This window comes from Lathamus discolor, chromosome 2 (assembly GCF_037157495.1).
Source record: "Lathamus discolor isolate bLatDis1 chromosome 2, bLatDis1.hap1, whole genome shotgun sequence".
NCBI classification, from domain to species: domain Eukaryota; kingdom Metazoa; phylum Chordata; class Aves; order Psittaciformes; family Psittacidae; genus Lathamus; species Lathamus discolor.
Window position 1 is genome coordinate 81,922,894 of NC_088885.1, and position 15,122 is coordinate 81,938,015.

At 36.9% G+C, this 15,122-nt stretch overlaps 1 protein-coding gene across 6 annotated transcripts in view; it reads left to right on the forward strand.

The window, feature by feature from the left end:
* Positions 1-15,122, forward strand: part of CDH18 (cadherin 18) — a 409,491-nt gene that overhangs the window by 217,418 nt on the left and 176,951 nt on the right. For all 6 annotated transcript variants that reach the window (XM_065667566.1, XM_065667565.1, XM_065667567.1 and 3 more), the window contains exon 3: positions 128-207. The gene's annotated coding sequence lies outside the window, so the exon portion shown is untranslated. The remainder of the gene's footprint in view (positions 1-127; positions 208-15,122) is intronic.

A 15,122-nucleotide genomic window follows, 5' to 3' on the forward strand; every position in this document is an offset into this window, starting at 1 on the left:
AAGAGATTTTTTTTTTTTTTTTTTAGTAAAATACCCTATTCCATCAGTTTCTTGAGTTCTGATATGTGTGGGGTTTTTTTTTTCTTTTTTTTTTGTTGTTGTTGTTTTTGTTGCTTTTGTTTCCCAGCAGCTAACGTGGCAGTAGGTTTGATTTGGCAAGTCATTTGGAAAAGGAGGAGTGGAGAAGTGGCCTGTAACCACTGAACAGTAAGTGCCTGTTTTACCTGCTATTTTAGTAGCAGAAGTAAGTAGGATATGCAGATGGATAGGTATGAAACTTTTATAATACTGAGAAGCATATAAAAATGTGCACACATGGAAGTCTAACTATTCTGAAATTGAAATACTTTAAAAAAAAGACAAGATCTGCTTGAATGTAATTATGGATTGGGTCATGAGCAGTGTTGAGGTATTCAGAGTAAATTATTGAAAGCCAAAACTGAGAAGTACATTAAATGACATTCTGTTAAATTGATTCAGATACTAAGTAGTTTTAAATATTCAGTATCGAAAGTCTCTAAAATTAGAGGGCACAGTTTGGATGTGTACACACAACTCTGCCCTTGGAAGCTAGGAATTAATTGAATAAAGACATGCCTGTCAGCTGTATTTGCACGCTACTAAAAATGTCACTCTGTTTTATACTATAAATGACTGTCAGCTTTATTTGCAGTATGCTTGTCTGTTAATTCAAATGCTTTTTTGAATCATGTCAGATTAAGTTTTGTCTTTAAAAAGGCAGGTGTTAACTGCTTTCTATTCCTCTCCAGGATAAAATATCTCTGCAACAGAAAGCAATATATAATAATGAATTTTACAGTATAGATTTGGATGTTAGAAGCTGAACTGGAACACCAATGTATGAAGCTCAGTCTTAGAAATGTTTAGACATATTTGTGAGGGTATTAAGCACTTTAGCTGTTGTTTGAAGACAGTCACACAAGACAAAATACATAAGCTCTGCACCTAATGTGTGCTATCTTTAAAACCTTCATTACTTCAGCAGGTCATTTTAAAAATTAAATTTTTGCTTTTTTAGAATTGAAAATATGAAAGCAGCTAAGGCAGAAGTTCATAAAACTAGACAGTAATTTTATTATCTTTGGAATTATGAACATAGAATCATAGAATCATAGAATAGTTAGGGTTGGAAAGGACCTCAAGATCATCTAGTTCCAACCCCCCTACCATAGGCAGGGACACCTCACACTAAACCATCCCACCCAAGGCTTCATCCAACCTGGCCTTGAACACTGCCAGGGATGGAGCAATCACAACCTCCCTGGGCAACAGATTCCAGTGTCTCACCACCCTAACAAGAAAGAATTTCCTCCTTATATCCAATTTAAACTTCCCCTGTTTAAGTTTGAACCTGTTACCCCTTGTTCTGTCACTACAGTCCCTGACGAAGAGTCCCTCCCCAGCATCCCTATAGGCCCCCTTCAGGTACTGGAAGGCTGCTATTAGGTCCCCACGCAGCCTTCTCTTCTCCAGGCTGAACAGCCCCAACTTCCTCAGCCTGTCTTCATACGGGAGATGCTCCAGTCCCCTGATCATCCTTGTGGCTCTCCTCTGGACTTGTTCCAGCAGTTCCATGTCCTTTTTATGTTGAGGACCCCAGAACTGCACACAGTACTCCAAGTGAGGTCTCACAAGAGCAGAGTAGAGGGGCAGGATCACCACCTTTGACCTGTTGGTCACGCTCCTTTTGATGCAGCCCAGGATACGGTTGGCTTTCTGGGCTGCGAGCGCACACTGCCAGCTCATGTTCATTTTCTCATCGACCAGCACCCCCAAGTCCTTCTCTGCAGGGCTGCTCTGAATCTCTTTTCTGCCCAACCTGTAGCTGTGCCTGGGATTGCTCCGAACCAGGTGTAGGACCTTGCACTTGTCATGGTTGAACTTCATAAGGTTGGAATCAGCCCACCTCACAAGCGTGTCAAGGTCCCTCTGGATGGCATCCCTTCCCTCCAGCGTATCAACTGAACCACACAGGTTGGTGTCATCGGCAAACTTGCTGAGGGCACACTCAATCCCACTGTCCATGTCAGCGACAAAGATGTTAAACAAGACCGGTCCCAACACCGATCCCTGAGGGACACCACTCGTTACCGGTCTCCAGCCGGACATCAAGCCATTGACCACAACACTTTGTGTGAGGCCATCCAGCCAGTTCTTTATCCACCGAGTGGTCCATCCATCAAATTGATATCTCTCCAATTTAGAGAGAAGGATGTCATGTGGGACAGTGACTTTAATAGATTTCAGTATCTTTTGTTTATCTTCCCTTGCAGGGAAGGAGAATGTTGTAAGATCTCCCTCACTCTGGGACAATTTGCTATCTGCAGCTTTCCAAATAAACAGCATCTTGATCCTTTTAGATGAACAGGAGGCCTGGGAAACAAAGGAACAGTGCTATGTGTCAGCGGAGTTGGACTAGCTGGAAGGGGCATGCAGTACTTTTTTGTGTGGATGTAACTGGGATACAGATTGGACCCAGTCAAACCAATCTGCTTGTTCATTGTTAATAGATGCAGGGCTCCCAGCTTTGTTCCTCTCTCCTTTGTGGTACCATGTCTGATGCTCATTCATTCTCTTGAGAAGCCAGTTGTAGCACAATAACCAAAGAAAGACTGACTCAGCAAAAAAGCTGAAGGGTTTTCTGTCCATTAAGTGAGTTACATTGAAGTGAGATGGTAGGAAATGACAACAAAACCAGAGGAAGTGGACTGTGTATTTTACTAGCTCTGGAGTGTTAGAGGAAATTGTCTTACTTGCTTAGCCACAACCTTCCTCTATCAATGAAATTTACATTTAATACCTCTGTCTCTGAGGGACTGCACACCTCCTCCTGCTATCTTTGTGGGCTTTGGATAGAAGCTGACTTCAGCAGCTGAATAATGAATACTGGTTTGCTGGAAAGGGAGGAAGGAAGGAAGGAAGAAACTGGGAAAGTGAGAGAACTGATATATTGCACAAATTTTAAGGGTTGTAGGTTGATCATGGAAGATTAGTGGGGCTTTTAAATAAATATTACATATTTTAGCAATTACTGTAATAGTACAAGCCATCTCCTATACTTGGTAGATGTATGGGTTGAGAAGTTATCTGAAAACCAGTTACCATGGGGGTATAGTTGTATTACTGTATTAGAAATCAATGCCAAGGCTGTATGGTGGACAGCAGTCACTGAATTGTAAGAATCCTGATGTAAAAAGAAAAGCTTTCAATACAATATTGAAAAGAATGATAACGATCAAACTTCTAAACTTCACCAGATTTTTGGTGTCAGTAAAATAGCTGATGATCTTATTGTCAGAAATAGTTACTGATCTTAGGTTACTGGTCCAGCATGATCAGAAGAGCTCCTACTTAATGATTTTTCTAGACATTTGGCACTAATTACTCTCTTGTTAAAGATTTTAATGGAAATGTCAGAGAAAGTACCTCTGTTGTGCGTCTTCAGGATGTCTTCTTTATTTCCAGGAAGACTCCTTTTTGCAGGACAGAACCACAACCATTTTGAGTGACCTGGTGTCAGGGATAAAGATAACTTTGATATTATCTGTTCATGGCCTTTTCTGTGCTTATGAGAAGGTTCATGGTTTCTGAGAGTGTTAAATCGGTGATGAACACTTGTTCTGATGGTCTGTAATTGTGCAGAGTGGGTGTATATTGACACCACTAGTACATAACTGTCACTGTGTTTATTTAAGAAATAGTGGTAAGTGAAGATGAGCTGTTATTATTGTGTGCTGGTGTTATCCTGGTGCTTGATGTTATTCTGGCATGCACATTTTTGATGCATTGGATTTTAAGATTGTGTGTTGAAATAGATAGAAGTACGACTGTCTCATAAATTGTTTGCTTTCAGTTATTTATTTTCATGCATATCAAAGCATTGATGCCTTGTGGGCTGTGTCTTACTATTATTAGTGTGTGTAGTCAGCTCCCCTGGAGTCCCATTTCCTTGCTCTCTGGTGAAAATGCAGTAACAAATGAATAAGAAAGAAGTGTGGTCTCTGATGCGTTACTTTCATTATGCTATTACTAAAGCATTTGTAGTAGAGGAGATGGAGCTCCATCTGTCTATGACTGACTCTAAATTATCAGATCCGACGTTGGTTATGAAAAGGTGATTTTTATCTTTGCTGTCAGTGGAAGCTAGAGATCCTGTAGGAAGTGGATTTTAGAAATGCAGAAATAGAATTACCTGTATTTAGAATGCTTTTGTTTGGAATAAGATAGTGTATGTATATGACCTTATTACATAGAAACAATATGATTTTTATTAATTATAGTCCACCTAATAAAAATAGTGAAGGGTAAAGGATGAAAGCCATAAAAAAAAAAGCCAACAAGATTTTTCTCTTTAACTAGATATTTGGGGGGGGCAAAATTTACCTGTTGGCAGAAGTGGATTAGTTTTCTCTCATGTGTAAGGCAAAACACCTTAAGGGCATGTCAGAAACTAACAGGATGTATGCTAGAAGAAATGCTAGAAGAAATGCTAGAAGGAAGTATGGCTAGTCAGTGTTATGGACCTAATATTTTTGAGATGGATCAGTGCTTTGCATATGTTTTTATCTATCGGCTAAAGTAGATTAGCTTATGCTTTTGGTAAGATACAGAGATGGCGTATTTGAATGGTCTGCTATTGAAGGTATCTTAAGTTATATATAGTATGTATTTATCTTGTAATGATCGAGTTTTAAATAGGAGCATTACATAGCCAATGCCGTTGCTCATGCATTGAAACTCTTATATCGTCATTGCAGGCCAGATTTCTCATACATTTGTTCAAATGCATACTGAGATAACTAGAGTTGAACTCTATCACTTGTAATGCACTGGTCCGTTCTTGACATTTTTTAAAGAGGTAGATGTCTCTGACTGGCAAGGTCTCTGGTATACTGAACTCTAAGAAAATTAGCTTACTCGTGTACAGGTGCACAGGTAGCATCTGAGGACAGTGCAGGCAGCCATTTGTATTTTTACCCAGATGCCTGGTCATATTGTGCAGCCCAAGCTGAGTCTGTTGCTGCCAGAGTGGAAAGCTGCTGTTTACAAGAAATCACTATTCTGATATGTATTCCCTACTCATAGGAAGAACTATAAATGTAATCATCAAAGAAGCAGCCATGTTAGAAACATTTAGGGCTCCTTTTTACATTTTTCCTCTCCCCTTTTTTTTCATTTTTTATTATATAAAATTACTTAATTCAGCTGTTGCTTAAATGTTTTAAAAGTAAGTATAAATTTAGATTTTAAAAGATAAGAACTAAAAAATAGCTGATACACTTTTTATTAGTTTAAAGCTTGGATTCCAAACTGACCTGTGCAATTGATTATGAAAACACTTGTAGAAGGTAACACTGCAGTTTAATGAATAATTCTGCTTTAAATTCTTTTCACAATATTTTCCAAGAGTAATGTTCATAGTGTAATCTAATATTGAACTCCTTTTTATTATTTCCTCTGTATTGATTTAATTAACAGAGGTGAAGAATATTTGTTTTCATAAGATGTCGTAGAAGGTATTAGGTAAATTGTCACAAAAGCTAATGCAGTACTATAAAACTTAGAACTTCCTCTTTTATAAAGTTCATGCCTTATATTGGAAGGCTCTCTAGAGTGGAAAAATGAATATTTAACTCTTTGGTAAAGTGGAACAGATGAGTGTAATTTTTTTTAGTTTCTGTTATTTAGGGAAAATACTATGAAATATTATTACTCTAGTAAGTTATTCTTGATTGAGAACTTTGTTAATTCTATAAGAACCTTGTTTATTTTCATTACCTTTGGATTAAGCACTGAATGTGACATTCTTTACTGGATACTTAAGCATGTGCGTATATAAGTATCTTTTTTATGTGTCTGTTTACCTTTTCATGCATAAAAACCCTGCATTATTGCAACAATCATATAACAGTCCTTCATGTTCATGCAGCGGGCAGGCACAAGTGTTAAATACAATGCTGCTTAAATCTGACATAAGTATTTTTTACAGACTGTTCAGCCTCATTCCAGCAATGTCAGCACCTCAGAATTCAGAGTTATGGAGATAAAATATTAAAATTTAAAAATTACAGCAAGCTGCATGGTGATGTGTGGAGGTGACTTCATAATTGTGAAATCATGATGCCCCCTCAGAAAACAAACAACCAAACAAACAAAATGCTTCTCTCCTGTTTCTTCAGTTGAGGGTGGGATTCGGGATTGACCTTTGTTGCCATATCAGGTGTTACTTCATCAGTCCTTACCTGGGGATTAAAGATTGTTGTGACAGACCTGTTCGAGTAGCCCCTCAGTCTCCTGTTTGCTAAATTGATTTAGCCTCCTGTGCAAATGATTTCTCTATCAAGAAGGAACAGGCCTGAAGCTGCATCACATCAGGATCATGGACTTCTATTACCTTTTTAAACTTTTCTAATCGCTGTGGGTAATTTATTTTCTTGATAATGTTCTGTTGTGAAGCTTGTGCAGTTTGTTTTGATAACTGCGTACTTCTTTTAATTCTCAAAGGATGATGAAGGTCTGCTCAATCCTTTTCCAGTAATATTTGATCTATGCTAGAATATGTGGAAATTTATGTGTTCTTATCAATAAAATACTAATTTACTTTCATCAAAAGTAGCAGATAGCCAGTGAGGAAACGTAAGACACTGAAATGCAAGAGAACAGCCTTAAATATCACTTTGAATGGTTGTTTAGAGATGAAATTGCATATAGTTATCTTTTGTAATTTGTCTTGATTGTTTTCATAACATATAATCCAGGCCTCATGGGGAAAAAAAAAATAAAGATCTGGAAGCTGTTGCAGATTTAAATTTATTTTTCATTGTTGTTCTATTACTCATTAAATTATGTTCTCTCTACTAACTTATTACAGTTCATCCACAAGTAGTTTGCATGTTGCATGTAGGTACCTCAATCTACCCCTTTTCATTACTTGCTCGAATAGAGGAGTCTGGGAACAGTTTAGTTGTAAGCACTGCCAAATAAGGCTCGAAATGAGACTAGGGTATGAGTTTTTTCTCAGAAACTGATCTTTCCTGGGAAATTCTTTCCCTCTTAAAGTGAGAGTGTATTTTTTTCTGGCTGTTCAGTCCTGACTGTGGTGCTCTTTCAGTGATGCTGGACCAAGTGCAAACCCCTCATCCTGCTCATTTATGAAAGAAAAAGGGAAGCTCCAGGACACATGTAAGTTACAGTTTGAGCTGCCCTTTTCCTTCTCAAAGACCTTCAACCCACACTAGAAAGCCTAGTGTCACATACCATGCCTCTTATTTATCAACAATATGAAAACAGTCTTACAGTGTTTCAGTTGCCATTAGACTATTATTAATGTATTAATGGAAGACAAGCACATTTTGAAACTGAATGCTGCCTTCTTAAATTTTCCCAGTGAGATAGTTATAGAACGTTATTTATCTACAGAAGCTGTTCTTCCAGTTCCTCCATTAGAGCACAAATGACCTGATCTTTAAAAAGTTCAGTTTTAAGCTTAGTTTTAATCATACAATCCCATTAATGTGAATGAGCTTTTCACTAATAGGCCTAAAGTTAAGTAAGTCTTTTTTTGTTTGCACAAATCAGAACCTAAGATGTGATCCTGCTGATTAACCTTGATTCTCCTTGCCCTTCTGTTTCTGAGGATTTGCCGGTATTATGGCTTGGACATTACATATCTATTTATCTTCCTTGGAAGTTGTTTGGACAAGAATGGAAGCTAAAATTTTCACAAGAATGCAGTGAATTGCATATACAGTTGCAATATATAGTTGCATATACAAAATCTGTGGCAGTTCATTTGCACTAGTGTATTTGACAAATTTTGCTGTTAAAATGTTAATACAAAGTAGAATATGAAAATTTTCAGCTGTATAAAGCCTGAATTTATCTTAAGATCATTAATAATATAACATGATGTGTTTAAAACTTCAGTTCAAATTAAAAATCATATACAGGGCAACATCCCTTCTTAAGAAAAGAAGATTAAGAACAACAAAGAACAGTCTCAAATAAAACCATGGAAATATGTCTTCCTGTTGTAAAAGATGAGTGAGAATGTGAGAATGAAGATGACTTTGTGTTAGTATTAGCACATGATTAATTTATAAAAAATAGATATGTATACTTATATTCACAAATTAATTTAATGAAATACTGTGTGTTCAAAGATAGTAATATGTGCATCAGGATTGAAAGAGTTGGATCTTCTCTTTTGTTTTGGTGCATTTTTAAGACAAACTACTGTTTTGCATTCCTGAGAAAATTATTGTAAATGTAGCTGTTGGAAAAAACAGGTATCATATAGTCTCAACAACAATAAAACATGTTGCCATCTTCTTCATATCAGTATTGACTTCCACTGGTAGCTGGATGTGGTTATTTATCAAAGTACACTGTTATTTTAATGTATATTTTTACCCATTTTTCATATACCATGCTATGCAACATAAACTTTCTCAAGACAGAAAACTTATTCTTTGTACTCATTGCCCTCCCTAAATACAGGAAAAGAAAAAAATGAATATACATATACAATGCAGGCAAGCATGCAAGTAGAGTATTTTTACCTTCTTTAAAAAAAATGCAAGATTAAAGAATTTCTCAGTTATAATGAGTTCAGTTATTGAAATTTATTAATCACGCCTATTAGGAGTTTTAAATTGTTTGTGGGGTTTAGTTTACATATATGTGTGTGTGCATATATATATGTGTATATATATATAAACCTTAGAGCAATGGAAATGGGAAAGTGAGTAAAAATTAATGTATCAGGGAACTTTACATTAGAAATTGTAACAGACCAGTGCAACTACTGACAAATGGGAACTTGTAGACATTTTGTTCTCAGAGGTACACACACACATACACCTCCCTGTGGATGGTGTTTATGTGTGTGTTTACACAGCCTTATCAGAGTAGTTTTAAACCGAAAAAGTGTTTATTTGATCTCCTTGTAACTAGCCATAGGTTCTAGAGTTTAATCAGAAAAAACAAACTTCAGAACTATAGAAATATTAGTGGCAAAGAAGTAATTTTAGCTGCCTTTTCTTTTGTCTTTCATCACAGTTTTCCTGTTGGTTTCTGTGGATTTGTAGAATTATTTTACTTGCAGATTATTTGGTTCTGGATTATGCTTGGGTGTAAATTTCTGAAAAATATAAGATGGATTTACTAAATGAATAATGAAGTACTAATTACAGGCAGGAGTACTTAAAAGTATCAAGCAGGTTTTGCTGTTGTGATAGCAGAAAGAATAACTATGAATATGTGTATATATATATATATACACACTGAAAGACTGCAGTGCACTTTTAATGTAGCCATGTGTAACTATTTTAATACAGCCATGCGTAACAATTTTAATACACTCTCCTCAGAAACCATATAAAATACCTCAGTCATTTCCATGACTTTTCAAAACTCACTTTGAGACCTTTTTCATTTAACTCTAAAAACTCTAAAAACAGGGTTTTTCCTAAATTTGGTACATGATTTCTATCTGAATTTGCAATACAGCAAGCTAGAGAACTTGTGAAAATGTTTTATTGGGGTATTTTGGAAATGTTCAGTATCAGTGGGGACTGCACTGAAGAAAAACACAGAAGTTGTTTCTTATATAGTAGAAATCATTGTATTTTCATATTAATGTCCCATGATAGGAAACTTAGTTATCTGGATTTGAGGAATCCTCCAACAATAGAAAGATCTTCAAAAGTAAATAATAAAAAATCCATTCCACTGGTCTAACTTGCCCCTAGGGTGAAACAAATATGTGCTTGATGCTTGTGTTCATTTATACTACAAAGTGACAATGCAAAGACTTGCTGCTACAAAAAAGAAAAAAAAAAAAAAAAAAAAAGCTGTGATTTCTTTCAAAGCAAAGGAACACTTAAAACCTGACATCTAGAATTGCATTTACTCAGTCTGTTCAGGCAGTCTTTTGTAAGACATTTGGTATTTTTCTAATTATTAGAGATTTCTTTCTTGCCAAGTTAACAGAAGTAGGTGTCTCAAATATTTCTGTATTTACAACAGCATTTATCCATAGAAAATTCCAACACCAAACTTCACTAATTTTCCTTTTGATTTGTTTGTTACTTATAGGCAGACACTTCTTGTTTACTATCTGTATCTATTTCCTTCATTTGTCCATCTGGGCAAAGCTGCCTTTGCCTATATATTTGTTCTGTATATCAGTTCTGAGTTGTGAATACTTTGCAAAATGAGTTGCTAAGTTATATGCATTTAACAGATAACATGTTACTATAGGCATCTATGAGATAGCTGTGACATGCCATTTGAAGAATTCTGAATAACTCAGTCTAAAACAAAGCCAAATGCATTTATGGATGAAAGTGATAAGTTGAGAAGCCTGGTGTTTAACACTGTCTGAGCTGGAACAGTAAGAAAAGAAGTGAGGAAGATAAGATTAAAAAAAAAAAGTTATGCTCAGTATGTACTTTTCAAAAGAGTAGAGAAAGCTAAACATAATGAAAGGATGAGTGCAGCTAAAGGCAAATCTAGTTGGTACTGTGTAGAAGAGCATTTTTAGGGAAATGGTAAGAAAACAACATACCAGCAGCAATGCTGTGTGTTTGACAGTGATTGTAGTATGTTTGGCAGAAGTAATGTCCTGAACAAATTGAAGACTTAAGTATCATAGTTAATGTGTGGTGTGAAAAGGTATGTTTTTAAATGCAGACTTCGAATTTAGACTCAACATATATAGATGTCTCCTTTTCTCTTTACTAATAATATTTATTTCTGTAATGGCACAAGAGAAATCCTGAAGTTGCCAATGACTATTGACCAGAGCTCCTATTCTCCTTTTTGACGTTTAAAATTATTCCTGTTCTTCAGTGTTGGATTCTTGGGCGATAGTTTTACTTCTGAAAAGGATTTTCTATTATTGGGGGTTTTGTGACTTCCCTGATTTTTTTTTTTTTTTTTTTTTGGTATGAACTGAAGGGTATACATCCAAGGAACAACCTGATTCAGCAGTTGCAGGAGTTGATTCAATTTGTACACCTGTAAAACAATGAGTAGGAATTAACTGAACTGGTACCACTTAATTATAGGCTTTATGAAATAGAGTTGTAATAAAAAATTAATCTAGCTCCGCAGGAGCTCTAACAGAGTTTATGAAGGTCTAAAATGAAGAGAGAGACCCTGATGTGTGCTGCAAGAGACCTGAGAGGGAAAAGCTGGTAGGTGACACCCTCCAGGGCGTTCCTCCATCATTCCAATGAGCAGGGCTGCCAGGCTTCCTTCAGCCGCACCCAAGGAAGTCCCTCTGACTGCAGAAGCAAGTCAGATACTAATACAGTGCAAAAAACTGTTCCAAAAGGCAGTGTTCTGCTTTACAGTGGGCTGCTTTACAGAGATCTCCGAATAATATTGACCACATGATTTGATGCCTTTTATATCTCCCCCCACCCTTTCCCTCTTTTGGGTTATTCCATTTTGCCATCTCCTTCTCCCCTCCCAAATGAGCAACTTGCTTATAATTACCTTTTCCTTATTTGTCTCAGTTTTTCTACAAGTGCACTCAAAATACAGCATTTCTGGTAGTGTTTTCTAGAGAGTGTCAATCTTTCAAAGTATTACTGAGACAGTTACCTAGGCAGTGATTTGAGTCTGCAGAAGAGCTCCCATGTTCTTCTGGAATGGTCTGTGAGGTTCAGGTGCTTCTCACATAGGTCTTTGTGAAATCCAGACATTCCTTATGGCTCTGTAACTTCTTACATTGTTACCTGTTGCCTCCAGCAAGTTTTTTTCAAATCTGGTGGTTTCTGACCTCCTGTTTATTTAGCTTAACCCAGGACAGTTCTTTTTCCCACAAGATTTTCTGCAGTCTCAGAGAAGTTGCATCCAGCCAAGAAGCCCTTTGAGCAGGTCTTTGGACTAGGTGATGCCCAAAGGTCCTTCCAGCCTCCTTTATAGGATTCTGTGATGTTAGACATGTGGTGTCAGGATGTTGTAAAACAGGTAGATCACAGAATCACAGAATAATTAGGGTTGGAAGAGACCTTTGGAGACCATGTTGTTAAACCCCCTGCCAAGGCAGGGCCATCTAGAGCAGGTTACACAGGAACGTGTCCAGGTGGGTTTTGAATGTCTCCAGAGACGGAGATGCCACAACCTGGGCAGCCTGTTCCTGTGCTCTGCCACCCTCAGTGTGAAGCTGTTTCTCATGTTGAGGTAAAACTTCTTGTGTTTTAGTTTATGGCCGTTGCTTCTCATCCTGTGGCTGGGCACTACTGTAAAGAGTCTGGCACCAAATCCTGGCACCCGCCTTTGAGATATTTATGTGCATTAACGAGATCCTCTCTCAGTCTTCTCTTCTCTAGACTAAACAGGCCCAGCTTCCACAGTCTCTCCCCATAGGAAAGATACTCCAAACCCCTGATTATCCTTGTGGCCTCTGCTGGACCCTTTCCAGTAGGCTCTTGTCTTTCTTGTACTGAGGAGCTCAAAGCTGGACACAGTACTCCAGATGTGGCTTCACAAGGGTTAAGTAGAGGGGGAGGATCACCTCCCTTGACCTAAAGTTGAATGAAGCATGAAGAAGTCTTCGTGCCACTTTCACTGAAGCCAGGAACAATTTGCTTTGGTTTCATGTAGTGCTCGAAACAAATTCAAACTTGAAATAGAATCCAGGTTACATTTTCTTCTTTGCAAAGAATATTTTTTACTATTTTGCCAGTAACTGACCCAGAGAGATGGTCTTACTTGTCAAAAGTTGGGCACTATTTGACCTCTTGATCTGATTTCTCAAAAACTGAACTCCATAAAAGGCATTCTGAACACTGAAATATTGTTTTATAAGCTCCCCTTTCTGTATATTGCTGTAATTAAGGATTTTCTCATGTTTTTAGTGTAGGTTTTTGCTTGTAGAAAGTTTAACTCAAGACCATATTAATACAGATTTTTTTAAAAATGAAAGATATGCAAGATGCTTTGTCCTGGTTTGAGCTGGGATAGAATTTTTTTTCTTCATAGTAGCTGGTGAAGTGCTATGTTTTGGCTTTAGTCTGAGAGTAGTTCTAATAACATACCAATGTTTTAGTGGTTGCTATGTAGTGCTTACCCTAAGTCAAGGAATTCTCAGTCTCTCATACTCTCCCAGTGAGGAAGGACACAAGAAGCTGGGAGGGAGAAGAGACCAGACACCTGACCAGAACTGGCCAAAGAGATATTCCATACCATAGAATATAATGCCCAGAATATAAACTAGGGGGACTGATCACTGGTCTGGGACAGGCTGGGCATCCATCAGCAGGTGGTGAGCAATTGTATTGCGCATCACTTGTCTTTCTTGGGTTTTATTCCTCTCTTTTTCCTACTCTCGTTTTTTTGTTTGTTTTTTTTTCTTTATTTCAGTTATTAACCTGTTCTTATCTCAACCCATGAATTTTACGTCTTTCCTATTCTCCCCATCCCACTGGGGGAGGGGGACAGGGAGTGATGGAACTTCTGTGTGGCACTTAGTTGCCAGTTGTGGTTAAACCATAGCATACTCTCTTACTGAGGAAAACAGTTGATGCTGAGTGCCACTGAACTATTCAAAACAGTATCTTTGCTGAGCTTGGAATGTTGCAGTTCACCTCATGGGAATTGGAGGTTTGTCATTTGAGTACAGCATACAGAAAATTAGCTAAGTTCGTCATGATTATGATGGACAGTGATAAATAAAAGTTTGCCATGACTCCTTTTTGAGAAAAGAAACCTGTAAATTGCATGCTTTAAATTAAAAGCTTATTGGGAAATTTCAGACAAGAAATTATTTAGCTGCAGTGTTTCAATTTGTGAGAAGCAAAATTTTATAGAAGGCTTTTTTCAATGGCAAAAAAGGACTCAAAGTTATTTACTTACACCATTTAAATGTTTTTAAATTAATATTACCTTTGCTTTGAAACCTAGCTGGTTTTTAATGTTAAAGCATTGTATTTAAAAGAATTTTTTTTAATTGACCGGAATTGGCTTATCTGCCTTGTCTCAGTTTTGTTTTCCATCATTATTTCAGTAATGTTGCTACATTAAACATGGAACAAAGAGCTGATTTTCTTCCTGAGTTGTGAAATACATAAAAAAGTAGATTATCTCAGAAACAACGGTCACAATTTATGTTTTGATTCAAAAGGAAGAGAAGAATTAGGCAGTAACAGTGTATTTTGGTTGTTTATTGAAATAGATCATATTTTGGGCATGCTTTCTAACTGCTCTTCAAACACTGGAGAAGGAATGTTTTCAGATTTCAAGCATACATGGTAAGATTTGCTTAAAAGGATTGGTCATTTAATATTTTTATCTAAAACACTGGGATTTAAGTTTATGCATACAGTAACTTATTTATCACGCTTCTAATCTGAGAAACATCTGTATACTGTATATTATGTATTGTCAAAATTCAATAATTATAATAATACAATGAATAATGTGCGTGATTTTAGAGAGTTTCCAGTACAATGCTGAACTGGTAGCAAACTATGGGAGGTAAATGTCTTTAACACTTTTTAAAGCATTTCATGTCTACATTGGGCCTTCCTTCCCTTTTATCATTTTTTACCAGTCATTTGGGATTCTGCCACACTGCTGAGAGGAGATCTTGTTACTTATTTTTGAGAAATAATTTGTTAGGACAAACAGTACCTGTGTATTATACATGTGGGCTGCTGCAAGTTCTTCCTTTTAAAACTGGGTAGTTTTTCATCGGAGTTTCACGTATTTGCTTTGTTCCCTGACTGGGTGACCTGACATTTATAAATGAGACAAATGACTCAAGAAATCACTGAAATTTTTTTTCTGCTAGCAAGTTCCTCAGGAAGAGAAACAGCACAGAAGAAAAGCCTCTGCTGCTTTGGGAATGTAAAAGAACCCTTGTGCTGTCTTGCATATCTGTATTATCCTTGACTAGCTACATGGACTCCAGATATAAATGTAGATGGATTGGTCTCTCTGGTTGAGGAAAAGAGAAAGACGTGAGTCAGATTCATGAATCATCTGCTTGTGTTTCAGAGGTAACAGCTAGCATGACTGTGGGTGCAATTACAGTTACAGAAATGGTGGCTGGATTTTATCTGTCTAATTGTGTTGTTACTGTGTCG